Raw genomic sequence first — 27,696 nt, forward strand, 5'->3', positions numbered from 1 at the left:
CAGTAATAATCTCAAATACAACACATACCAAACAAAAACAAACCAAAAACAAATCAAGAACTGGTTGACGAAGGACCATGCCAACATGATTCCACAAACATGGCGTTGCGATATGGGTTCCCGAATATATTCCCAAAATGTCCACATCCAGGTTTTGTAAGGGTAGCAGGAAGTAGTGAGCGTTGGAGTGCCAAAGATTATGTGAACAAACAGAAGATGGTGAAAAAAACAAAAAAAAATTAGATGTTCACAAACAAACCCAAACACATTAGGTATAAACACTGTTGTTTTGTTAAAACTTACCTAAAAAATCTGGCCACCACATCATCGCGTATGGCCCCCCCACATACTGACCTCCGACCCACCTCGGGGGGGCCATCCTCAGGTAAGGCATCCTCTGGCTGCATTGGGACACCACTCCTTATGGCGATGATGTGAAATATCCCACACAGGACCACAATTTTCAACACCATATCCGGCAAATACATGAGCTCGCCACCAGAGCGGTGGAGGCATCTGAATCGGCCTTTTAAAAGGCCGATACAGTGCTCCACCACTTGCCTGGTGGCTGTAAGTGCGGAATTATATGCACTTTGTGGGCCTGGTGTGGGAGCCAAATAAGGAGTGAGCAGCCAGGACATGCAAGGATATCCACTGTATCCTGTGAAAAATAATAGACAACATCAGGAACACTGTGTATCAAGCTTAACATTGTTATGTACTAAAGGTCTCCACTTACCCAGAAGCCACGCATCACCAGCTTGTAGGTTGGTTAATTTGTGCCATATCCCTGATTGCCGGATGACGAAGGAGTCATGTGCACTTCCTGGTAATTTTGCATTCAGGGACAGGATCTGGAGGGAGGCATCACATACCACCATTACATTCAGGGAGTGATAGTGTTTCCAGTTGCGAAATATGGCCTCCAGCCGTGCTGGAGGCTGAAGTGGTATGTGAGTACCATCCACAACCCCTATGATGTGTGGGAAGCCAGCTATTTGGTAAAAATTGGCCTAGGCCACACTAAGGGCACCCATATCCAAAGGTATTTGAATAAAATGATGGAGGTGCTTGAAAAGTGCCTCCATCACTGCCCTCAGGATCCGGGAAAAGGAGGATTGGGAGATGCCCGCCACTATTCCCACCATTGTTTGAAATGATCCTGAGGCACAGAAATGTAACACCGACATAAATTGCGTAAGTGATGGTATTGCTGTTGGACTGTCAATTTGCCGCTCAAGATCACTTTCTATTAATGAGAGAGTGTCTATGATGATTTTGGGAGGTAGACGGTAGCGTCTTAAAACCTCATCATCGGGCATTCCAAAAAGGGTGACACGTGTTCAAAATATCTGGGGCCTTGCATGCCTACGATGCCTACGCCTGGGACGAGATTGAGGTTGGTCGGCTTCCGGGAGCATGGCCAGAACAATCCGCCCCAGATCTACCTGAAATTCAAAGATTTCAATGTAAGGCTTTTGACCCACCCCAAAAGTAAATTAAAACAACTTAGCTTGATGATACCATCCATTGCTGCTTACATGCTGGGGTATTGTCATGATACGTCCAAACTGAAAATATTCCAAAAATGATACAACAAAAATTTAGACGGTGCTTTTATGTTTCAAAATTTGGTGCAAGACAAAACATAAAATAGGCAAAACACACATTTGGGCAACGAGCAAAACGACATTGCACACCGTACATCAAATTGGGTTCAAATGTAAGCCAAAAATGGTAAAGGGAAAACACAAACAATTTTACATGATGAATAAGCATAGAAAAATGCGCAAATTAGTTCACAAATGCAAGTCACTAGACCAACAGAGAAAAATGCGCAAATTAGGTCGTAAATGCAAGTCACTAGACCAACAGAGAAAAATGCGCAAATTAGTTCGCAAATGCAAGTCACTAGACCAACAGAGAAAAATGCGCTAATTAGGTCGCAAATGCAAGTCACTAGACCAACAGAGAAAAATGCGCTAATTAGGTCGCAAATGCAAGTCACTAGACCAACAGAGAAAAATGCGCAAATTAGGTCGCAAATGCAAGTCACTAGACCAACAGAGAAAAATGCACTAATTAGTTCGCAAATGCAAGTCACTAGACCAACAGAGAAAAATGCGCTAATTAGGTCGCAAATGCAAGTAAAATAATGGACGTTCCCAAGAGCTAATATATAAGATTTCCCAAAAAAAGGTCTTTGGGTCCGAAAGCCAAAACAAACTAAAAGAGATGAAATTAGTGTTAAAATAAAAATTGAAATAAAAATACCAGAAGAAGACACCAATTGGCCACAAGTTAGACTTCACAAAACTTACCAAATCAGGAAACGATGCCAAAAAAATAAGCCAAAAAAATGCGAACGGAAAACGAAAACAACTGTAGCAAACCAAAAAAACTCCAAACAACGCCAAATCCTACAACCGCAAACAAGAAACTCCAACCAACGTGACCGCCAACAATCCAAAAACGCCACCTCGACTCCACACACACCAAGCCATAAATAGTGTTTATTTTCCCGCACAAATTAAGGATGAATCATAGGGACGCACAATCAATGATGCGGCCGCAAACTAAGGACGCATGTATAAATACGTCACGAAATCACATTTAATTTCTGGTTGATTTCATGCTGGAAGCAGAGACATGGCTTCAGACCATGGAAACAATGGCCAACATTCAGGCGGTAAGGGGTTCATGCATTTTGTCTCAATGATTATTTTGAAACATAATATTGTGCAAGTTGTGAAGTGGCTAAATCTGCATATTTACCCAAATAGGTGAGGAGGATGACATGGAAGAGACTGCTGGCCCCAGTAATCCCGCCAAAGCTGCCAAAAAAAAAGGCAGCCACATTTCACAAGAAAGGAGATGGAGGTTTTGATCCAGAAGTGTGTGGACATCCTGCCACAGGCAGACAGGAATATGAGTCAAAGCCAGAAGTGGAGAATGTGGGATGAGGTCACCGTTGCTGTCAATAGGGTGGGTGATTATGTCCGTCTAGCCCGGGATGTCAAATGGCGGTAAGTAAACACTTTCCCACCCTATAAACAAACCCCATTTTAAACAAAAGGATAATGGTTCCAATTTCATTCCACAGATGGCAAGACTTCAAATATCGTCTCAAGCAAAAACTTGCCGACAGGGCTAGGCATGCAAGGGGGACAGGTGGGGGTCCCACCCCTGAGTCATTGGAGTTGACAGATTTAGAAGAGCTGGCACAGGGGTGTGTGCAGCCTGTGGAGGTGTTTGGCGTGTCCAACATGGATACGGACATGCCAGACTTTGCAGCTCCTCATGTTGTTGAAGGTAAGTCTTGTGATGTCACCAACTCTGAAATGTTATTGTGCCAATATGTAGACTCTAATGTGAGTCTTTTCTCATTTTTCCTAACAGAGACAGAGGCGGATGAGTCTGCTCCAGAGGGGAGCCTTGGCCGAAGAATTTCTGCTGGCTCTGCAGGGGAGGAACCAGTATATCCGGCTGAGGACCCTGCAGAAGCCAGTCCAGGGCATGCCCCCTCGCAGGCAGTGGGCCTCCTCACAGAACTCAATTTAAAATCGGATTCCCATATGGAGATTCTGCAGAGGATGGACGCCAGTCTGATATGGGTGGCTGAGGCCCTGGAGCAAAATGCTGTGGCCAACGTGACCATTGGTCAGGCCCTGGCGGAAAATACCAGGGCCAACATCCGCATCGCCAATGCCCTGGAGCAGCTCATTCGCCAGCACATGGTGGAGCCGACCTCCCTTCCTGCAGGAACATCAGGATCCTCCACCTCTGGCACAATATCAGCCAATCCTCCAAATGTGCCTAGCCCTGTGCCTAGTCAAGAGGCCACAACATCTGCCTCTGGACAGGCCAGCCCGATGACATCCCGGACCCGATCTGGTGCCCTCCCTCCCCCATCCAAACGGGAGAAAAAACGGTGACAGCAATGGCGACTTTTCCCACACTCCTTCTGTGCTTGGCTCATATTCCTTTCTGGTCAAAACTTCCCTCTCCTTTCTTGTGAAATGTTTTTAATTTTTTTTTGTACGTTTATGTTAACAGTTATGTTATGCCAATTTTATTTATTTTTTCAATGATCTTTGCAAAAAAAAAAAAGGCCAAAAAGTATTTTAAAATTTTGTTTTGGTTTGACCAATGAATTTTCTGCAAAAATCTGACATTGTATTGTGACATTATTGTACAAATGGGTTACATTTAATCCTGGCCCTAAAGGCAAAAATTGACAAAAACAACAATTTCATTTTTTTTAAAAAAAAGGGCTCTTTAAGGACCGTTTAAAAAATCACATAACGATGCAAATTCAACAGGCAAAAATAAAAGGCGATCAAATTTAAACATGATGACATTATTGTTACAATAGGCCATAACCAACAAATTGAGGGCAAAATAAACCCCCACAAATGTACGCAAATTGATTGTGTAATCCAGACATTAGCAGCTATGATTTCCACCTGCGTACGCTTTTGTGCTATCCCAATAAACTGATTTCCAAACACATACCAAGCCGGTTTTCAATCCAACACTAATTGCTTGTCTGACCACCCGCGATTAATCGCAACACCATCGTGGAGTCCCGGGACGGAGGAGAAGGCCATCGCCAATGTGGTCGAGTAATCCAGACCCTAAGCTGTGCGAGCATTTTGAAGGGAAAGAGGATGTTCCAGTGATGTATGAGACGGTCCGAACACATTTGACATTTGCATCTGCTAATGTATGTACGCCCCAAAAACGCCTCGCCACATCTGCGTTTTTCCATCTCCACCCCCGTCAACACCCTAAAACGCCCTGTTCTGTCAATCACATTTGACATGTCACTTCCTGTACGCTATTTTAGGAACGAGTCAAAAAAAGCTCGCAATCTGCCGTACGCACATGCGCAGTGTAACACCGACGCATGCGCGGTTAGTCAACATCGGAACGCAACGAGCGTACTGCTGTTAACGAGCGGCTCTGAATGAGGGCCTTAGTACCTGATTCAGACCTACTCGCTAAGGCATGATCGCTCGTTCTGAGCGATTTTTGCCCATCTGCACATGCGTATAATTTGCAGTGCGTGTGCGCAAGCCATTCGCAGCAACCTGATTTTGGTAGCTTGTAAGCCACTCTCAGGTCGCTGCTTTGAGTGAAAGATAGTGCCGTTTGTGGGTGGTAACAGGGGAAGGTGCTTGTGAACGGGGGAGTGGATGTGCGAAACAAGGCTTGTCAGGCCACCAAATTGTCTTTTAAAGGGCGTGCATAATTAGCAAAGTAGCATCATTGTACACGTCATCTGCATGTATTTCAGCCAGCGCTGATCGCTGTGCATGCAGCAGGCTAAGGCTGCCCCACGGGCTGCGAGCAGCTCCGATGGCTCTTGATGGTCCCGATTAATCCTTCATTTCCCGGAGATGACGTGTGTTGCGAGTGGCAAGGGGGCATCTTTAGACACTTGCGACTGCACTTTGCTATAGCTTGCCAAAACATAGTGGGCATCCTTGCGTGACGCAGTGCGAACGCTTGATTTATAATCTGCCCCTTTTTGCCTGTGAGTGGGTCTGAATCAGGTCCTTAGTACCATTAAGTACCCTCAGAAGAATAATACTAATGAGAAGATTTACATTGTTGGACCGATGACAAAGAAAGACATCAAAATTGATATCTGTTTATGTTAAAGGCAATGCACCATTGTAAAATGGTTTTAGGCTATATTTATATGTGAGTCCTGACTCAATAGCAGATATTTACTTACAAATGTGCAAAACCCAAGCCAGTGAAAGGTTTTCTTTTATTGTCTAAATTACAGTAGCTTAGAGCCAAAAGCACTCCAGGGCTTGCAGCAGCGAGACCCTACCGCAAGGGTCTCATCGCAAGCCTGATTGTCGCGATGGTCTTGACCATCACGACCATCATTTTGGCCGCTCGCTATATCTGTGGGTGGTCACCCACAGCTATGCGAGCTGCCAGGAGGCCGCTCCAAAGACTAAGAGGGATGGCCCTGATTCAGAGCGAGTGCTCTGTCAGAGCGTCCGGCTCTGAATCAGGGCCAGAGTGGGTAGGCTATACTCCATGGGAACAGAGTGGGTGGGCTAAACTCCATGGGAACAGAGTGAGAAGGCTATACTCCATGGAAACAGAGTGGGTAACCTATACTCAAAGAGAACAGAGTGTGTGCTATACTCCATGGGAACAGAGTGGGTGGGTTATACTCCATGGAAACAGAGTAGGTGGGCTATATTCCATGGGTACAGATTGCATGGGCTTTACTCCATGGGAACAGAGTAGGTGAACTATACTCCATGATAAACAAATGGGTGGGCTATACTCTATGGGAACAGAGTGGTGAGCTTTACTCCATGGGAACAGAGTGGTGAGCTTTACTCCATGGGAACAGAGTGGTGAGCTTTACTCCATGGGAACAGGGTGGGTGAGCTACACTTTATAATAACAGAGTGGGTGGGCTATACTCCATGAGAACAGAGTGGGTGGGCTATACGCCATGGTAACAGAGTGGGTGGGCTATACTCCATAGGAACAGAGTGTGTGCACTATACTCCATGGGAAAATATTTGGAGGGCTAACCTCCATGGGAACAGAGTGCTTAGGCACATTCTCCATGAGAACAGTGTGGGTGGGCTATACTCTATGGGAACAGAGTGGTGAGCTTTACTCCATGGGAACAGAGTGGGTTGGGCTAAACTCCAAGGAAGCAGAGTGGGAAGGCTATTCTCCATGGGAACAGAGTGGGTGGGCTATACTCCATGGGAACAGAGCGGGTGAGCTTCACTACATGGAACAGAGTGGGTGAGCTTTAATTCACAGGAACTGAGGACCTCATTCAGAGGCGGTCGGAGGATGCAAGCAGTTGCTCAGAAACTGGGCGGCCACTTGCATCTTGACCGCCCACCTCTGTTGCGGTCATTAGGCTGTGGGTTTACACCCACAGCTCTAATGACCGCTTGGGTGATGGTCGCGATGGTCAGAGACCATCGCGACCATCGGGGCTTACGACAAGACCCTAGGGTAGGGTCTCACTTGTCGTAAGCCCTAGAGAGATTCTGGCTCTGTCAGAGCCGGAAGCTCTCCACTGACATCACTAGTGATGTCAGTGAGGCCGCCCCCAAGCGGTAGGCATTCCCATGGGAACACCTCTGTTTGGGCTGCCACCCCCCCCGGCCCGCCTTCCAAATGGGGCGAGCTGTCAATCAACATCGACAGCTCGCCCCCTTTGGAAAGAGACCCGCTACGACCAGCGGGTCTCACGCATGCGCACGAGGGAGCCGGCTCCCTAGTGCGCATATGCGCTGGCCAAACATCGAGGCGGCCGTGCTGTCATAGACCGTATGGCCGGCTCTGAATAAGGTCCTGAGTGTGTAGGCTATACTCCATGAGAACAGAGTGGGTGGGCTATACTCCATGGTAACAGAGTAGGTGGACTATATTCCATGGGAACATAGTGCATGGGCTATACTCAATGTGAACAGAGTAGGTGAACTATACTCCACGAGAACAGAGTGGGTGGGATATACTCCATGGGAGCAGAGTGGGTGAGCTTTACTCCATGGGAACAGAGCGGATGAGCTATACTTTATGGTAACAGATTGGGCGGGCTATACTCCATGAGAACAGAGTGGGTCGGCTATACTCCATGGGAAAAGTCAGGGGACTATACTCCATGGGAACATAGTGGGTGGGTTATACTCCATGGAAACAGAGTGGGAAGGCTATACTCCATGGGAACAGAGTGGGAAGGCTATACTCCATGGGAACAGAGTGGGTGACCTATAATCCATGAGAACAGAGAGTGTGCGCTATACTCCATGGGAACAGAGTGGGTGGGCTATATTCCATGGGAACAAAGTGAATGGGCTATACTCCATGGGAACAGAGTAGGTGGACTATACTCCATGAGAATACAGTAGGTGGACTGTACTCCATGGGAACATAGTGGGTGGGCTCTACTCCATGGGAACAGAGTGGGTGGGCTATACTCCATGGGAAAAGAGTGGGTGGGCTATATTCCATGGGAACAGAGTGCATGGGCTATACTCCATGAGAACAGAGTGGGTGGGCTATACTCCATGGGAACAGAGTGGGTGGGCTATATTCCATGGGAAAAGAGTGGGTGGGCTATACTCCATAAGAACAAAGTGGTTGGGCTATACTCCATGGGATCAGAGTGGGTAGGCTGTACTCCAAAGTGTCACAGTGGGTAGGCTATACTTCACTGCCCCCTGACTGTAATTAGACACAACATATTTGACTTATTTAAAGTAATCAAAGTTTACATTTGGAACACAATACATGTACATGGGCACGTAATACGTGAAGTTACATAGGTATGCGTCAAAATTACTACACCCTACAAGTCAGTATAATGCTAATGGACCTACATAATGTCTCTCTCTACAATCAACAACAGGCACATTATAGACAGCATAAGAACTATACAATAAGAAAGAATGATACATAAGTATCACTGCACTGCACCTCATTGCGGTGCTCATTTGACTGGTCATATCTTCCGTTCTATGGGAGCTAGGTGTTCGAGACCGGTATCCTGTGGTAGTCCTAGCCCCTGCCTTACTAGGGGCTTACTCCTCAGACTCTAATCCACCTGCTGGGCTACCACCTCCTCTAGCTCTGCCGCTGCCTGGACCTCCGTATATGTTCTCCTGCTACTCTGCCCCTCCATAGCAAGTATACATAAAGAACACAGAGAGAAAAAAACACAGACAACTGAAACCTAAGTTAAAGCTGGCCATACATCCAACCAACTTACCTCCAACCAGCCAACTGTCCAACTTGTCTGTACATAAAACAGTGCTCAACACATCAAAATAACTTTTTCATCAGACCAGCCAACCAGCCAACTTTTATATCAGATAAGCCAACTTCTCTCCAACCTGCAAAGTCACAGAAGTAGGCGGACAGTGTCTGTCTACTTCTGCATGTTTTGAATAAATGTGTCATGCTTTTATAGTGCATAAGCAAGCAGCACGTATATGCACAATTATCAAAAAGTCTGGCCCCCGTGAGGTGTCTCAGGCATGGGAGGAGGCCATGGGGGCCCCAGGAGGGGTACAAGATGCAAGATGTCATGTCTTCTCGCAGTGACGTCCCAGGGTGTGATCTGTGTGGTGACCTTCATGCACCTCACTTCTCACAGGCTGGCAACAGAGCACCTCACCTCTCACAAGTTGGCAGCACAGCACCTCAGCTCCCACAAGCTGGCAGCATTGCACCTCACCTCTCACAAGCTCACAGCTCCTCACCTCTTACTAGCTCACAGCACCTCTCCTCTCACAAGCAGGCAGCATTGCACCTTACTTCTTACAGTCTGGCAGTACTGTACATTACCTCTCACAGGCTGGCAGCACTGTACCTTACCTCTCACAGACTGGCAGCACTGTATATCACCTCTCACAGGTTGGCAGCACTGTAGCTTGCCTCTCAGAATCTGGCATCTCTGCACATCAGATCTCACAGTCTGTCAGCACTGTACCTCACCTTTCAGTCTACCAATAATGCCTCTCTGGGTCTGGCAGCAAAGCACCTCACCTTTCACAGGCTGTTCATTACACTGCTCCTCATTGCATTGCTCATTTGACTGGTCATAGCTCCAGTTCTATGGGGGCACTAGAGACTGGTAGCCCTGGCCACTGCCTTTCCAATGGTACCAGGGGGGTGTGTGCTGGAACTCAGGGACCAGACCTAGGAAATTTCAAAGTCCAGGACCTGAAACCAGCATTGTCCGGTTGAAGTTTCAACTATTAAGCCGAGGAGGGGAACCAGCCATCCCCTCTAAATATGCCAAAGTTCTTTTGGGCTGGGTTTTGTGATGTCCCAGCTCTGGAACTGTGCCTCAGTCTGAGCCACCTACCTAGACCTTGCAGGCCCCTGCCTGCCCTTCACCAGCTGGGTTTTGCACTATGGGCCAGATTCAGACCCGTTTGCATAGCTGTGATCACACGCCACTGTCAGGGGCCCGAGTATGCAAATCCTGCGATAGCACGGCATGGCTTTAGGACTCCCACTATGTCTTAGCATGTGGCGACAGTGCAATCGCATGCCAGTCTAATGATGCCCACTTAACCTTCGCAGCACACGTTATCTCCAGGAAGTGTATTTAACAATCGGTAACATCAAGAACCATCGGAGGCATACGCAGTGCTTGTAGTAGACCCTACCCTACCGCAAGCACTGCGAGTGCTGCAGAAAAAAAAAAGCCAGGTGATGTGTACAATGACGCTCCACTTTAATCAGGCACACCCAAATAATGCTGTTTTGATGCTCAGACACGCCTGCGTTCGCAACACCACTACCCCAATTTCAAGCACCTTCCCGTTACCACCCACAAACGGCACATTCTGTCACTCAAAGTAGCGGGCAATCTGTGTACTGTGGGTGATCACTTCCCGATCGCACAAACTGACTCACGCATGCGCATTTTGCCACATGTGCAGACGGGCAACAATCGGCAACAGCGTGCGAATGCAGCCTAGTGAATGGGTCTAAATCGGGCCCTATGGGCCTGATTCAGAGCCGCTCGTAAGCAGCCGCTCGTTCGCTCCGAGCGATGTTTGCTCAACTGCGCATGCGTACGGATCGTAATACACATGCGCGAACCAGTCAGTGCGGCCGAAAATCATGTGCTCGCAAAATAGTGAATGCCTGCTATTTTGAGTGACAGAATGAGGCGTTTGTGGGTGGTAACAGGGGAAGGTGCTTGAAAACGGGGAGTGGAGATCCGAACGCAGGCGTGCCTAAAGGTCAAAACGGGCGTTTTAAGGGTGTGCATAATTAATACAGCAGTGTCATTGACAACGTCACTGGGTTATTTTATAGCCAGAACTGCTCGCAAAATTGTGGTAGCAAAAACCAACCACAAGAATAGCGAGCAGCTCATACCCTGGTCGATGTACTCGATTAATCTAATAAATAGCGGACATGATGTAGGATGCGAGCGGCCAGGGGGCATATTTTTTCAAAAAACGACCACAAGTTTTGTTCGCTCGTTCAGACATAGAGGCGTGAACAGACCGCAAATAGCGAACGGTTGATTTGATTAGCCACCCCTATTTTCTGGACGAGCGAGCGCTAATTGCGTCCAGCTCTGAATCAGGCCCTATGTCCCTAGGGCTGCTATGAGTGACAGTTCTGAAACTGCTGGCCATGTAAATTTGGTAATTTTTTACTGGTCATATCTCTGACACTAAAAGGGCTAGAGGCTCCAAAAGGATACCACCTGGTAGGCTTGTGTCACAAAGCAGTGATGACTAGGTCTCCACAGCCACACTCTGCCTCACCTGTTCTGCAGGTTAAGGATATCCATATTTGCCTGAGAGATCTGTTCAGCATACAAGCTGCAGTATGTGTCTGTGTTGCTGGATTCCCTTCAAGGCTGATTATGCACCTGAGAGTCTCTGTCTGTGAGGTCTGCAGATTCTTGATTACAGCAGAGTTTGCAGTCCAGCTGGTAGTGCTGGACCTGAACTGCAGAGTTCATGTGGAAGTATTGTTTTCAGTCCTTAGTGCTTGCCATTCTCTCTGTGTATCCACAGTGTGCTCCACATCAGAGTTCCCTCCAGAATCAGAGATGGACGCAGCCATAACAATGAGGATCAGGTGATTAGCCTAAAACAAACCAAAAGCCAGACTGCAATCACATGATACTCTTAGCCAATCCCTGGACAGCCTTGATTATATAGGGAGCTTCCTGAATACTACCAAGCTGCTAGTACATTTCTCTTAAGGCTGAACAAAAAACCATTGACATGCTTGTATGTAGAATATAATAAGTATTGTTTATTCATAATGTGAATATAATACTTAATACATATTTATATTTATAACAGATCAAATGAACAAATATGTACACATTTAACATAAAACTTTAAATTTGTATCAAACAGGCACAAACCTCCACAAGGTTGTACCTTGCTATTCTTGTCGCACCCCGGCCCTTAAGGTTGCACATTTGCCCTCATGGCCGAATCTTGCTGCTCTTGTCACACCTCAGCCCTCATGGCCATACCTTTCTACTCTTGCCTTACCTTGGCCCTCAAGGCCATGCACTTTGGCCCTCAAGGTCACACCTTGCTATTCTTGTTGCAACTCAAACCTCATGGCCGCACCTTGGTCCTCAAGGCTGTACTTTGTACTCTTGCCTCACCTCGGTCCTCAAGGCCGCACCATGGCCCTCAATGCCACATCTTGAACTTTAATCTGTTCTTCAGCCAGTGGCCCAAGCAGAATATAGTGCATTCCTGTATCTCAGTCCACGGCATAGGCCGCATCACCATCCGCAGACCAGTCACCTCAGGCTGTGGTCAAAACTGCATGAGCCTCAGCTTGCTTGTCATACCCTAGTTACGGCATAGCCGCATCACAATCTTCAATTCAGTCATCCTGTAGGCTGTGGCCTGGTCACTCCAGAACACTATCCAGCCACTCCACAGCAGGTGGCCCTGCTGCAACGGATATCTTGTCTGTCCTGTTATAGCCGGAAAACCCTGCAGTATCACAGTACTGATCACTCCTGCTCCAAAGCTTGCAATAGTTGTCTAGTCGCTTTATGCCTGAAGACCCAGCTGCAATATAGTCCCAAGACGTACCTTAGAATTTCACCATTTGCCACTGCTAGTGAACCTTGGCCCTCATTCAGACCCACTCGCAAGCGGGGGCGCACGTACGTTAGGCGTACGTACAAAGTTATTTAAATTCAATGGCTCGCTCGTATTTTCTTTCGCATCTAAAATTCCTCCCTAAACTCAGGCGACTCCTCCTCTAACTAACGAGCGTGCGAAATAGCGAGCGTACATCCCCGAAATGGCTTGAAGGGAACGCACGCACAAGTGAAACCGGAAGTGGCCTTGTCAGATGTCGATTACCTGCTCCTTTATTCTGCCTACCTCCCTCAATCGTATCATGCCAATCAATGTATCAATTAGCTTAATTGTTTTTTTTTTCAACACAATGCAAGAAACTTTACTCTTGTCCGTGTTTGTGTTTACCCGCAGAATACGTACGGATGGAACATTCGCTTTTATTGTTCAAAAAACATGTGAACCACAATTAAACAATTGTTCTATTGCTGTGGATCCCCGCATATTTTCCGGGGTTCATTTCTTTATTTAAATTTGCAAACGCATGTCACTGCATCAAGCCTATCATAACTCTCCAGAGATTTCTGGCCCTGTTGAACACATGACTCATACACTAACCAATAAAATTGCTCCTGTTAATTTCCAAAATACATTAGCCAATCAGAAATTTTTTTGCACACTTTATCAAAAATGTTTTGTATGAAAAACTCCATTGCCATCATGAGAGCCTCCGCATTCACCAGGGGCGAGCTGCTGGTGCTTACGGAGGTGATGGATCGCCGTATCACCAGCCAGCCTCCACCCATCACCAACCGGCAGAAGTGCTCCGCGTATGCGGAGGCACGGTCCCGGCTGCGGTCCTTGGGTTCACACCGCAACATCGGGCAGCTGGAGCGCAGGTGGTCAGACCTGCAACGGCGAACGCCCCGCTTGCTGGCATGCTTTCGCATGCAGATCCTGGAAAGTAAGTGTTATGTATTGTGGTTTTCATGTTTGTGTTTGTGGGGCAAACTGCGTGTGCATGTTTTCCTGTCTGTCCTATTTATTATTTGTCCTCATATCTGCGTGTGCATGTTTTCCTGTCTGTCCTATTTATTATTTGTCCTCATATCTGCGTGTGCATGTTTTCCTGTCTGTCCTATTTATTATTTGTCCTCATATCTGCGTGTGCATGTTTTCCTGTCTGTCCTATTTATTATTTGTCCTCATATCTGCGTGTGCATGTTTTCCTGTCTGTCCTATTTATTATTTGTCCTCATATCTGCGTGTGCATGTTTTCCCTCTATTTCTGTTTTTTTCATTCTACTCCTATTTGCATGTTTTTTGTTGGTGGTTTTTTTTTTTTTATTTGGGCCCCGGATTTGCCCAGAAACTAACCTCAATTTGTTTGACATATTTTAGAAGGACAGCCAAGACTACGCCGTCACCGTCCGGCCAGACGGCGTTCCCGGCCACTATCCCCAACCCACAGCCAACACTCCACCCCAAATATTTCCCCTATACCCCACTCCTCCCCAGCCTTCCAAGACCCTCTCCCGGAACTGTCGGGCCTCCTTCCCCTCCGTCCCACTTCCCCCTCTCCTCCACCCACCCCTCTTCCAATTACCCCCTCCCCGGAGTCCATCATTACCCCTCCCCGTTCTTTGGGGAATGAAGGCTCCTCCGAGGAAGAACATTGAGGGACTTCCGGAGCTCCCGTTTTGGCTCCCAGTATGTTTTTCTTTCACATTTTTTTTAACCACAAACTGTTTGTATGTAATCATGTGTCGTGCCTTTATTCGTGCTTGTTTGGTTTACTTTTGGTGATTTAGCAGTTTGCCTTTACCTCTTCCTGCTGATTTCAACATACACATATCACACCTGTGGGAATTTGTACATAGGCCTTGTATTTTTGGCAGCACCCCCTTTTTGTTTTGTTTTGTTTTTTTTAGGTTTAGGAGTGATTTCGTTGTGTTTTTGTTTTTTTAATGTGGATTCCCTATTGTTTTATTAATCCACACACTTTTCTCACCCACAGAGGAACAGAGGCGTCGACAAGAGGTGGACGAATGTGTTGGCCAGATGCGCCAACATTTCATTGGCATTCTTGTGGGCCTTGACCGGCTGTCTGGCATCCTTCGCCAGTAGTTTTTTTGGTTTATTTTCGTTTTCTAAATAAATTTTTTAGTTCTAATATACGTTCTGGCTCATTCTTTTTTTCCAAAACAAAAATAGTTTTCCCTGACATAAGTAGACTGTTCCTGCAAGGATTTCCCTTTTTTAAAAGTTAGATTGTGTTTTGTATTTGTATGTTAAACAGCCACAAGAAACACATAACAGTAACAATGTCATTTCCCTTTTTGGGTGTAGTGTCAATTAGATATTTCGACATTTTACAGGTTCCTAGTTGGTGTGCAAGCTGCTTAGGCCAATCTTCAAAATCCAAAGGTTTGGACAGGCTTCCTTTTGGTGTGGGTTGGGAACCTGAAAACATATTTCAGTTTACATCAACTGGTGTCAGTACTGGATTACCCCTTAGTCAAATGTAAGGTGTGTTAACCTGGTTACACTTGCTGTTAACGTCCAAAAAAAGGAAGACCATTTCACTCTCCAAACATTTATTCACAACATAAATGAGAAATCAAAGTGGTCACTCCCAAAAAAAAAAAACAGTGATAATCTCAAATACAACACATACAAATAAAATATTTAAATAAAAAAAAAAATCAAGAACTGGTTGACGAAGGACCATGCCAACATGATTCCACAAACATGGCGTTGCGATATGGGTTCCAGAATATATGCCCAAAATCACCAGATCCAGGTTTTGTAAGGGTAGCAGGAAGTAGTGAGCGTTGGAGTGGCAAAGATTATGTGAACAAACAGAAGATGGTGAAAAAAATAAAAATAAATTAGATGTTCGCAAACAAACACAAACACATTAGGTATAAACTAGGGGTGAGCGGGTTCGGATTTCTGAAATCCGAACCCCCCCGAGCCCCCCCGATCCGAGTCCGATCCGAATCAGGCTCGACTTTTCCCGCCTGACTCGGATCTGAAATCGAGGCAAAACGTCATCATCCCGCCTTCCGAGTCTCGCGGGTTTTGGATCCTATATAAGGTACCCGCGTCGGCGCCATTTTCTCACTCGGCTGTGGACAGTGAAGAGGGAGGGTGGGAGTTAGGGCTGTGTAGTGTAGTGTAGTGTAGTGCTGCTGTTGTCCACTACTTCAAAGTCCATAGGGGCTGGCTGTGTTGTGCTGTGCTGCTGTTGTTAATAGGGGCTGTGTCCACTACTTCAAAGTCCATAGGGGCTGGCTGGACTGTGTTGTGCAGTCAGTTCTCCATAGGGGCTGTGTCCACTCCAAAGTCCTGTGCAGTGTCCCAGTCCTAAAGGGGTGCTGTAGTGTTGTCCAGGGGGTGCTCTGTCCATCAGGGGTGCTCCCCCCAAGTGCTAAAAAAATTATATATTTTCTGTGTTTGTGAATTGTGTGCGCAGTAGCCGCACGTGCATCAACAAAGTAGTGCCAAGCGTGCGCCTGTGTCATAAGTAAAGGGCCGGCTGGCTTGACCGTTAAGGGTGCTGTAACCCCCGAAAGTACACTCCAGTCCAAACCAAAAAAAAAATTATTTTCTGTGTTTGTGAATTGTGTGCGCAGTAGCCGCATGTGCATCAACAAAGTAGTGCCAAGCGTGCGCCTGTGTCATAAGTAAAGGGCCGGCTGGCTTGACCGTTAAGGGTGCTGTAACCCCCGAAAGTACACTCCAGTCCAAACAAAAAAAAAATTATTTTCTGTGTTTGTGAATTGTGTGCGCAGTAGCCGCACGTGCATCAACAAAGTAGTGCCAAGCGTGCGCCTGTGTCATAAGTAAAGGGCCGGCTGGCTTGACCGTTAAGGGTGCTGTAACCCCCGAAAGTGCACTCCAGTCCAAACCAAAAAAAAAATTATTTTCTGTGTTTGTGAATTGTGTGCGCAGTAGCCGCACGTGCATCAACAAAGTAGTGCCAAGCGTGCGCCTGTGTCATAAGTAAAGGGCCGGCTGGCTTGACCGTTAAGGGTTCTGTAACCCCCGAAAGGACACTCCAGTCCAAACCAAAAAAAAAAATTATTTTCTGTGTTTGTGAATTGTGTGCGCAGTAGCCGCATGTGCATCAACAAAGTAGTGCCAAGCATGCGCCTGTGTCATAAGTAAAGGGCCGGCTGGCTTGACCGTTAAAAGGTGCTGTAACCCCCAAAGTACACTCCAGTCCAAACCAAAAAAAAAATTATTTTCTGTGTTTGTGAATTGTGTGCGCAGTAGCCGCATGTGCATCAACAAAGTAGTGCCAAGCGTGCGCCTGTGTCATAAGTAAAGGGCCGGCTGGCTTGACCGTTAAGGGTGCTGTAACCCCCGAAAGTACAGTCCAGTCCAAACCAAAAAAAAAATTATTTTCTGTGTTTGTGAATTGTGTGCGCAGTAGCCGCACGTGCATCAACAAAGTAGTGCCAAGCGTGCGCCTGTGTCATAAGTAAAGGGCCGGCTGGCTTGACCGTTAAGGGTGCTGTAACCCCCGAAAGTACACTCCTGTCCAAACCAAAAAAAAAATTATTTTCTGTGTTTGTGAATTGTGTGCGCAGTAGCCGCACGTGCATCAACAAAGTAGTGCCAAGCGTGCGCCTGTGTCATAAGTAAAGGGCCGGCTGGCTTGACCGTTAAAGGGTGCTGTAACCCCCAAAGTACACTCCAGTCCAAACCAAAAAACAAATTAATTTCTGTGTTTGTGAATTGTGTGCGCAGTAGCCGCATGTGCATCAACAAAGTAGTGCCAAGCGTGCGCCTGTGTCATAAGTAAAGGGCCGGCTGGCTTGACCGTTAAAGGGTGCTGTAACCCCCAAAGTACACTCCAGTCCAAACCAAAAAAAAAATTATTTTCTGTGTTTGTGAATTGTGTGCGCAGTAGCCGCACGTGCATCAACAAAGTAGTGCCAAGCGTGCGCCTGTGTCATAAGTAAAGGGCCGGCTGGCTTGACCGTTAAAGGGTGCTGTAACCCCCGAAAGTACACTCCAGTCCAAACCAAAAAAAAAATTATTTTCTGTGTTTGTGAATTGTGTGCGCAGTAGCCGCACGTGCATCAACAAAGTAGTGCCAAGCGTGCGCCTGTGTCATAAGTAAAGGGCCGGCTGGCTTGACTGTTAAAGGGTGCTGTAACCCCCAAAGTACACTCCAGTCCAATCCCCCAAAAAAATTATTTTCTGCGTTTGTGAATTGTGTGCGCAGTAGCCGCACATGCATCAACAAAGTAGTGCCAAGTGTGCGCCTGTGTCATAAGTAAAGGGCCGGCTGGATTGACCGTTAAAGGGTGCTGTAACCCCCGAAAGTACAGTCCAGTCCAAACCAAAAAAAAAAATATTTTCTGTGTTTGTGAATTGTGTGCGCAGTAGCCGCACGTGCATCAACAAAGTAGTGCCAAGCGTGCGCCTGTGTCATAAGTAAAGGGCCGGCTGGCTAGACCGTTAAAGGGTGCTGTAACCCCCGAAAGTACACTCCAGTCCAAACCAAAAAAAAAATTATTTTCTGTGTTTGTGAATTGTGTGCGCAGTAGCCGCACGTGCATCAACAAAGTAGTGCCAAGCATGCGCCTGTGTCATAAGTAAAGGGCCAGCTGGCTTGACCGTTAAAGGGTTCTGTAACCCCCAAAGTACACTCCAAACCAAAAAAATATATATTTTCTGTGTTTGTGACTTGTGTGCACTGTGGCTGCACGTGCATCAACAAAGGAGCAGCACCAAGCGTGCGCCTGTGTCCCATAAGTAAAGAGCCGGCTGGCTCATTTCTTAAAGGGTGGTGTAACCCACAAAGCGCACTACTCTCCAGCAAAAATAAAAAAATATTTTCTGTGTTTGTGTGCGCTTTAGCCGCACGTATATATATCAATATAACATAAATGGAGGACCAAACTTTCTCCGATAAAAATAAAATAGGGAAAGATCAAGAACCACTTCCTCCTAGTGCTGTTGCTGCTGCTAGGAGTTGTTCATCATCCCAGAGAGGAAGTAGGAACATCACTACTTTTACTAAACAATTGACCCTCCAACAGTCCCTAGCGATGAGGATGAAGTATGACAGCAGTCATCCTGAAGCAAAACGTATAACTGAGGCCTTGACTGCTATGTTGGTGTTAGACGTGCGTCCGGTATCCGACATTAGTGCAGTGGGATTTAGACAATTGATGGAGGTAGTGTGTCCTCGGTTCCAAATCCCGTCTAGATTCCACCTGCATCCTCAAAGCAGCAGCGACAAGCGTGTGTCTGTCTGTTAAAGGGTGGTGACACCCTCAAAGTGTGCTACACAAACAATTAAAATATTGTTCTTTTTTTTTCTGTCTTTGTGAATTGTGTGGGCTGTAGCCGCACCTGCATCCTTAAAGCAGCAGCGACAAGCGTGCGTCTGTCTGTTAAAGGGTGGTGACACCCTCACAGTGTGCTACACAAACAATTAAAATATTGTTCTTTTTTTTTCGGTCTTTGTGAAATGTGTGGGCTGTAGCCGCACCTGCATCCTTAAAGCAGCAGCGACAAGCGTGCGTCTGTCTGTTAAAGGGTGGTGACACCCTCAAAGTGTGCTACACAAACAATTAAAATATTGTTCTTTTTTTTCGGTCTTTGTGAAATGTGTGGGCTGTAGCCGCACCTGCATCCTTAAAGCAGCAGCGACAAGTGTGCGTCTGTCTGTTAAAGGGTGGTGACACCTTCAAAGTGTGCTACACAAACAATAAAAATATTCTTCTTCTTTTTTCTGTCTTTGTGAATTGTGTGGGCTGTAGCCGCACTTGCATCCTCAAAGCAGCAGCGACAAGCGTGCGTCTGTCTGTTAAAGGGTGGTGTAACCCTCAAAGTGTGCTCCACAAACAATAAAAATATTCTTTTTTTTTTCTGTCTTTGTGAATTGTGTGGGCTGTAGCCGCACTTGAATCCTCAAAGCAGCAGCGACAAGCGTGCGTCTGTCTGTTAAAGGATTACATCGGTGACAGCATCCAAGTAGGCATGTCAGAGAGTCCGTACCTGTACTGGCAGGAAAAAGAAGCAATTTGGAGGTCCCTGTACAAACTGGCTCTATTTTACCTGAGTTGCCCCCCCTCCAGTGTGTACTCCGAAAGAGTGTTTAGTGCAGCCGGGAACCTTGTCAGCGAAAGGCGTAGGAGGTTGCTTCCACAAAATGTGGAGAAGATGATGTTCATAAAATGAATTAGCAACTCTTCCAGGGAGACCAGCCTCCAGAACGTACAGAGGGACCTGTGGTTCCAGCAGGGATGAATTAATACTCTGTGAGGATGAGGATGTACACACTGAAGAGGGTGAGGAATCGGTGGATGAGGAGGATGAGGATGACATCTTGCCTCCGTAGAGCCAGTTTGTGCAGGGACAGATAAATTGCCAGCTTGTTTTGTGGGGGCCCAAACGAACCAATCATTTCAGCCACAGTTGTGTGGCAGACCCTGGCGCTGAAATGATTGGTTTGTTAAAGTGTGCATGTCCTGTTTATACAACATAAGGGTGGGTGGGAGGGCCCAAGGACAATTCCATCTTGCACCTCTTTTTTTTCTTTGCATTATGTACAGTTTGGGGCCTAGTTTTTCAATGCCATCCTGTCTGCCAATGCAGTTTCAAGCCTAGATGGGTCACGTGTTTGTGCCGCCCACTCGTGTCGCTTAGCATAGTCATCCAGCTACCTCGGTGCAACCTTTTGGACATAAAAACACTATTGTGAGGTGTGAGGTATTCAGAATAGACTGGAAATGAGTGGAAATTAAGGTTATTGAGGTTAATAATAGCATAGGAGCAGAAAAACCTACAAATTCTGTGATTTTAGCTGTTTTTATGCTTTTTTTCAAAAAAATACAGATCCAAAACACAAAACCCAGAACCCAAAACACGGAAGGGTGGTTTTGGCAAAACCAATCCAGATCCAAAACACGAGGAAAGATCCAGATCCAAAACCAAAACACAAAACACGAAAAGTGGCCGGTGCACACCCCTAGTATAAACACTGTAGTTTTGGTCAAACTTACCTAAAAAATCTGGCCACCACATCATCGCATATGGCCCCCCCACATACTGACCTCCAACCAACCTCAGGGGGGCCATCCTCAGGTAAGGCATCCTCTGGCTGCATTGGGACACCACTCCTTATGGCGATGTTGTGAAATATCCCACACAGGACCACAATTTTTGACACCATATCCGGCAAATACATGAGCTCGCCACCAGAGCGGTGGAGGCATCTGAATCGGCCTTTTAAAAGGCCGATACAGCGCTCCACCACTTGCCTGGTGGCTGTAAGTGCGGAATTATACTCACTTTGTGGGCCTGGTGTGGGAGCCAAATAAGGAGTGAGCAGCCAGGACATGCAAGGGTATCCACTGTCTCCTGTGAAAAATAAGAGACAACATCAGGAACACTGTGTATCAAGCTTAACATTGTTATGTACTAAAGGTCTCCACTTACCCAGAAGCCACGCATCACCAGCTTGTAGGTTGGTTAATTTCTGCCATATCCCTGATTGCCGGATGACGAAGGAGTCATGTGCACTTCCTGGTAATTTAGCATTCAGGGACAGGATCTGGAGGGAGGCATCACATACCACCATTACATTCAGGGAGTGATAGTGTTTCCTGTTTCTAAATATTGGTTCCAGCCGTGCTGGAGGCTGAAGTGGTATGTGAGTACCATCCACAACCCCTATGATGTGTGGGAAGCCAGCTATTTGGTAAAAATTGGCCTTGGCCACACTAAGGGCACCCATATCCAAAGGCATTTGAATAAAATGATGGAGGTGCTTGAAAAGTGCCTCCATCACTGCCCTCAGGATCCGGGAAAAGGAGGATTGGGAGATGCCCGCCACTATTCCCACCGTTGTTTGAAACGATCCTGAGGCACAGAAATGTAACACCGCCATAAATTGCGTCAGTGGTGGTATTGCTGTTGGACTGTCAATTTGCCGCTCAAGATCACTTTCTATTAATGAAAGAGTGTCTATGATGATTTTGGGAGGTAGACGGTAGCGTCTTAAAACCTCATCATCGGGCATTCCAAAAAGGGTGACACGTGTTCGAAATATCTGGGGCCTTGCATGCCTACGATGCCTACGCCTGGGATGAGATTGAGGTTGGTCGGCTTCCGGGAGCATGGCCAGAACAATCCGCCCCAGATCAACCTGAAATTCAAAGATTTCAAAGTAAGGCTTTTGACCCACACCAAAACTATATTAAAACAACTTAGCTTGATGATACCATCCATTGCTGCTTACATGCCGGGGTATTGTCATGATACATCCAAACTGAAAATAAACACCAAAATTACTTGACACATTTCACTCTGTGCATTTTTGTTTAAAAATTTTGTGCTAGACCAAAGTTAAAATATGCCAAACACCCATTTAGCAAAACCGCAAAGCGACATTTAACACAGTACATCAAAACGGGTCGAAATGTTGGCTCAAAAAGCGAAAGATAAACCACCAAAAAGTTAGAATGATTATTAAGCTGTTTAAAATGCGCTAATTAGTTCGCTAATACAAGTCACAAGAGTAACTACTAAAAATGCGCTAATTAGTTCGCTAATACAAGATAAAAAATGGACTTACCAAGAGCAAATATCTAAGATGCAAAATCAAAAGGTCTTTGGGGTCGAAAATAAACAAAATCTAAAATAGAAAAAATTAGGGATCCAAAAATTACAAAATATACGAAACACAATGAAACAACAACTGAACAAAAGTTAGACTTCACAAAACTTACCAAATCAAGAAACGAGGTCCCAAAAATATAAACCAACAAAGATAACGGAAAAAAAAACGCAAATCTAACCAACAAACGAATCTCCAACCGCCAACTCCTTTCTACGCAATCAATAAACTCCAGCCAAGATAACCTCCAACAATCCAAAAACGCCACCTCGACTTGAGACACACCAAGCCATAAATAGTGTTTCGTTTCCCGCACAAATTAAGGAGGGATCATAGGGCCGCACAATCAATGATGCGGCCGCAAAATAAGGACGCATGTATAAATACGTCACGAAAACACATTCAAATTCTGGTGTATTTCTTGTTTGGACCTCAGACATGGTGACAGACCAGGGAAAAAGTGGCCAAGAGTCTGGCGGTAAGTCTTTCATGCATTTTCTATCAACGATTAATTTGAAACATAAGATTAGGCAAGTTGTGATTTTGTGAATTCTGTAAATTTGCACAAATAGGTGAGGAGGATGACATGGAAGAGGCTGCTGGGCCCAGTATTCCGGCCAAAGCGGGAAAAAAAAAAAGGCAGCCACATTTCACAAGAAAGGAGATGGAGGTTTTGATCCAGAAGTGTGTGGACATCCTGCCACAGGCAGACAGGAATATGAGTCTAAGCCAGAAGTGGAGAATGTGGGAAGAGGTTGCTGTCAATAGAGTGGGTGATTATGTCCGTCTAGCCCAGGATGTCAAACGGCGGTAAGTAAACCCTTGCCCCCCCTAAAAACAAACCCCATTTTAAACCAAAGGATAATGGCTCCCATTTTTCCCCACAGATGGGGCGACTTCAAATATCGCCTAAAGCAAAAACTCGCGGACAGGGCTAGGCATGCAAGGGGGACAGGTGGGGGTCCCACCCCTGTGTCATTGGAGTTGACGGATTTAGAAGAGCTGGCACAGGGGTGTGTGCAGCCTGTGGAGGTGTTTGGCATGTCCAACATGGATACGGACATGCCAGACTTTGCGGCTCCTCATGTTGGCCCAGGCAAGTATTGTGATGTCACCAACTCTGAAATGCTATTGTGCCAATATGTAGATTCTAATGTGACTCTTTTCTCATTTTTCCAACAGAGACACAGGCGGATGAGTCTGCTCCAGAGGGAAGCCTTGGCCGCAGAATTTCTGCTGGCTCTGCAGGGGAGGAACCAGTACATCCAGCTGAGGACCCTGCAGAAGCCAGTCCAGGGCGTGCCCCCTCGCAGGCAGTGGGCCTCCACGCAAAACTCAATTTAAAATCGGATTTCCATACGGAGATTCTGCAGAGGATGGACGCCAGTCTGATACGGGTGGCTGAGGCCCTGGAGCAAAATGCTGCGGCCAACGTGACCATTGGTCAGGCCCTGGCGGAAAATTCCAGGGCCAACATCCGCATCGCCGTTGCCCAGGAGCAGCTCGTTCGCCAGCACATGGTGGAGCCGACCTCCCTTCCTGCCGGAACATCAGGATCCTCCACCTCTGGCACAACATCAGCCAATCCTCCAAATGTGCCTAGCCCTGTGCCTAGTCCAAAGGCCACAACATCTGCCTCTGGACAGGCCAGCCCGATGGCATCCCGGACCTGGTCTGGCGCCCATCCTCCCCCATCCAAACGGGCGAAAAAACGGTGACAGCAATGGCGACTTTTCCCACACTCCTTCTGTGCTTGGCTCATATTCCTTTCTGGTCAAAACTTCCCTCTCCTTTCTTGTGAAATGTTTTTAATTTATTTTTGTACGTTTATGTTAGCAGTTATTGATTATTTATTTTTGATAAAAAGTATCTTTGCCAGAAAAAAACAAAACAAAATATTATGCCAATTGGTTTGTGTTTAAACAATACATTTATGTTAAAAATCTGACATTGTATTATGACATTATTGTACAAATGGGTTACATTTAATCCTGGCCCTAAAGGCAAAAAAGGACACCAAAAACCATTTCATACCAAGCCGGTTTTCAGTACAACACTAATTGCTTTTGTGACCACCCGCGATTAATTGCTGCAACATCATGGAGTCCCGGGACGGAGGAGAAGGCCATCGCCAATGTGGTCGAGTAATCCAGACCCTAAACTGTGCGAGCATTTTGAAGGGAAAGAGGATGTTCCAGTGACGTATGTGACGGTCCGAACACATTTGACGTTCGCATCTGCTAATGTATGTACGCCCCAAAAACGCCTCGCCACGCCTGCGTTTTTCTATCTCCACCCCCGTCAACACCCAAAAACGCCCTGTTCTGTCAATCACATTTGACATGTCACTTCCTGTACGCTATTTTAGGAACGAGAGAAAAAAAGCTCGCAATCTGCCGTACGCACATGCGCAGTGTAACACCGACGCATGCGCGGTTAGTCAACATCGGAACGCAACGAGCGTACTGTTGGTAACGTGCGGCTCTGAATGAGGGCCCTTGTCCATATCCCTGTGCAAGTTATGGTCAGCCTGCAGCCTCACTCCAGCTAGTTATCATAGTGGATGGACTGCCACTTCTCAGCTCTATATTGTATCCCATCTGCAGTCCTTCGCTCTCTCTTCGGTTGTGTAAGCCTCTACTACTGGAGTCCTAATCCAGTCAGCCACCTATGTACCACCACCGGTGTGAATATCCATCACAAAGGGAACAGCGGGCGGCTGTTATTGGTGTAAGATCCTCTCCTTGGCTCTAGAGGTCTTACACAACCATGTGAGAACCGTAACATAGGCAAATCTGGATATCCTTAACCTGCAGAACTGTAGTGCGGCTGAGGATACCTTGTTCCAGCTGCATTGTGACAACAGTCTTTGGAAAAATCTAGAAGTGAGCGTTTCAGACCTCATCCATATCCTTGCTCCAGCCCTTCACCATCAGAAAAGGAACCAATGTGAATTAATACTGTATGTTTAAGATTTCTGCTAAAGAACTTCAGAGATGATGGCAAATCAATCACCGCAGAAAAAGGATTCTGTTATCACAGTCTCCATTTTATTTCCCTCCAGCACTGGTTTCTTATCAGCTCTTTTGTACTCAGGAGCAGGAGAAAATTTCATTTCAGCTGATTACGTGGACAAGTATCAAATTCCTACAGAAGCCTTACCTCAAACGCTTTCCTTATCTGCGGTGGATGGCAGCTTACTTCCCCATGGTTCAGTCTCCATATGCACCAAACTCCTGACACAAAGGAATTCTGCATTCCAAGCGGATCTCGTTTTTGGTGATTACTAAAGCACCCTATTCACTTGTTCTAGGCTTCCCATGGTTGCATACCCATAACCCACAGTTATGGAATGAAGCGCTCAGATGTAATTTTTTCCTTCCTAGGGCTGTATCTGAACGTTCATTGGCTGATAGAGGTCAGCCCCCGCCTCTCTTAGCTAATGAATGGCTCCATCAATTGAAGTCAATGGAGAGCTGCAGGGTTACTAAAGTTTATTTTGCGGTTCCCACCATTGATTTCAATGGAGGGAGTCATTGAGCTCTTCAATCAGGAGGTAACAACCATCGTGGTTGTTTCCTAGTTTGTGGCTCACGTTTCTCATTTCTTTATTTTACGAAGACCATGGATGCCTACAGGGAGAAGAGGACTGGTCCAGGTAATGTAGGTGAGTATGTGTGAGTGAGTGTGTACTTATGTATAAAAGCTATATGGTCACGGTGTGTGTGTATTTAAAAAATTTTTTACAGGTACCAGCAGGCCCTAAATGCCCTGCATGCTGGTACTTGTGGTTCTCCAAGTACCATCATGCGGGGGAGTCTTGCTGGGGACCTGCAGTTCTACTCTTAAAGACAATGTTTACACTTATCTTTTTTTATACTAAACTTACACTATCAACCCGCCACCCACCGCCCAGGGGGAGGCAGGGATATCCCCGGACTATCAGCCTACGTCTAGGGTGCCCTGGAGATGGGGACCCCTTTTTTGGAGGGGTCCCCAACTCCCCAGGGATCCCTTTCCTGGGCTGATTAGCAGTCAGGAGTAATGTTTCGGCTGGGGAACCCGGTGATAGGGTTTCCCTGACTCTGACATTACCCCCCCCCCGCTAGAAAGGGTCCAGTGCTGGTTGTGGAAATTATATGGGAACCCTACACATTTTCCCCCTTAAATTCCAGAACCAGGACTGGATCATAGCCCAGTGCAAGTTGTGCTAAGTACAGGAGAACCCTACGCAATTTTTTCCCTGTACTTACACAACCAGTACTGGCTATGAAAAATCTGGGGCTGGTTCTGTTTTAGGGGGGATCCTACATAATTTTTTTTTTCAACTTTAACTCTTTCTAAGCTTGTTACAGTAATATACATGCATGCATCTCACTGATGTATGCATGTATCTGTGTGAACATGAACTGGTCGTGCTGAAAATGAAAGCATGTATCAGCTCTATTCAGTCTGGGATTTGAAGTTCGTTTTGAAGTGGGATTTGGTGTTTGATTTGTACATGAACATGCAAAAACAAACATCAAATCACTGTTCAAAAATTGAAAATCAAAACGAAAGTAAAAATTAACTTTGATAAATATACCCCTATGGGTGGTGCCCTAGAAGTAAAGTATTATAATGATAATACCCAAAACATATACAACTCATAGAATTGTTGAGCGCAATTGCACTTTATTTAACTTTTATTACACACACTGGGCCTGATTCAGACCCGCTCGCGAGCGCTCGCAAGCGGGTTGATGGTGGCCCAGGGCGCATGCGCACGACGAAGCTGGCTCCATTGTGTGCATGCGCGAGACCCAGATAGCGACGGGCATGCCGTCGCTCCAGGTCTCGCACCAAAGGGGTGTGCTGTCGATGTTAAGTGACAGCACGCCCCCTTGGGTGGGCATGCTGGGGGCATGGTTGCCCAGACGGAGGCATTCCCATGGGAATGCCTACCATCTGGTGCCGGCCCCACTGACATCACAAGAATGTAGTGGGAGTGCTTACGGCTCCGCTACCACAAGGGTCTCGTTGCAAGCCCGATGGTCACGATGGTCTTGACCATCGCGACCATCTTCCTGGCCGCTCGCTATAGCTGTGGGTGTTCACCCACAGCTATAGGAGCGGCCAGGAGGCCACTCTAAAAATCAAGAAGTATGGCCCTGATTCAGAGCGAGCGCTCTGTCAGAGCATCCGGCTCTACATCAGGACCACAGTGTACACCACTTGAACATCAGAACTACCAAGTTTGGACTGAGGGCATGATTCAGAGCCGCTCGAAAGCGGCTGCTCGTTCGTTACGAGCGATGTTTGCCCAACTGCGCATGCGTACGGATTTTAATACGCATGCGCAAACCAGTCAGTGCAGCCAGAAATCATTTGTTCGCTATATAGCGAGTGCCTGCTATTTTGAGTGACAGGATGAGGCATTAGTGGGTGGTAACAGGGGAAGGTGCTTGAAAA

The sequence above is a fragment of the Taudactylus pleione genome, unplaced genomic scaffold, assembly GCF_031769625.1.
Source record: "Taudactylus pleione unplaced genomic scaffold, aTauple2 ptg000318l, whole genome shotgun sequence".
Classification (NCBI taxonomy): Eukaryota; Metazoa; Chordata; class Amphibia; order Anura; family Myobatrachidae; genus Taudactylus; species Taudactylus pleione.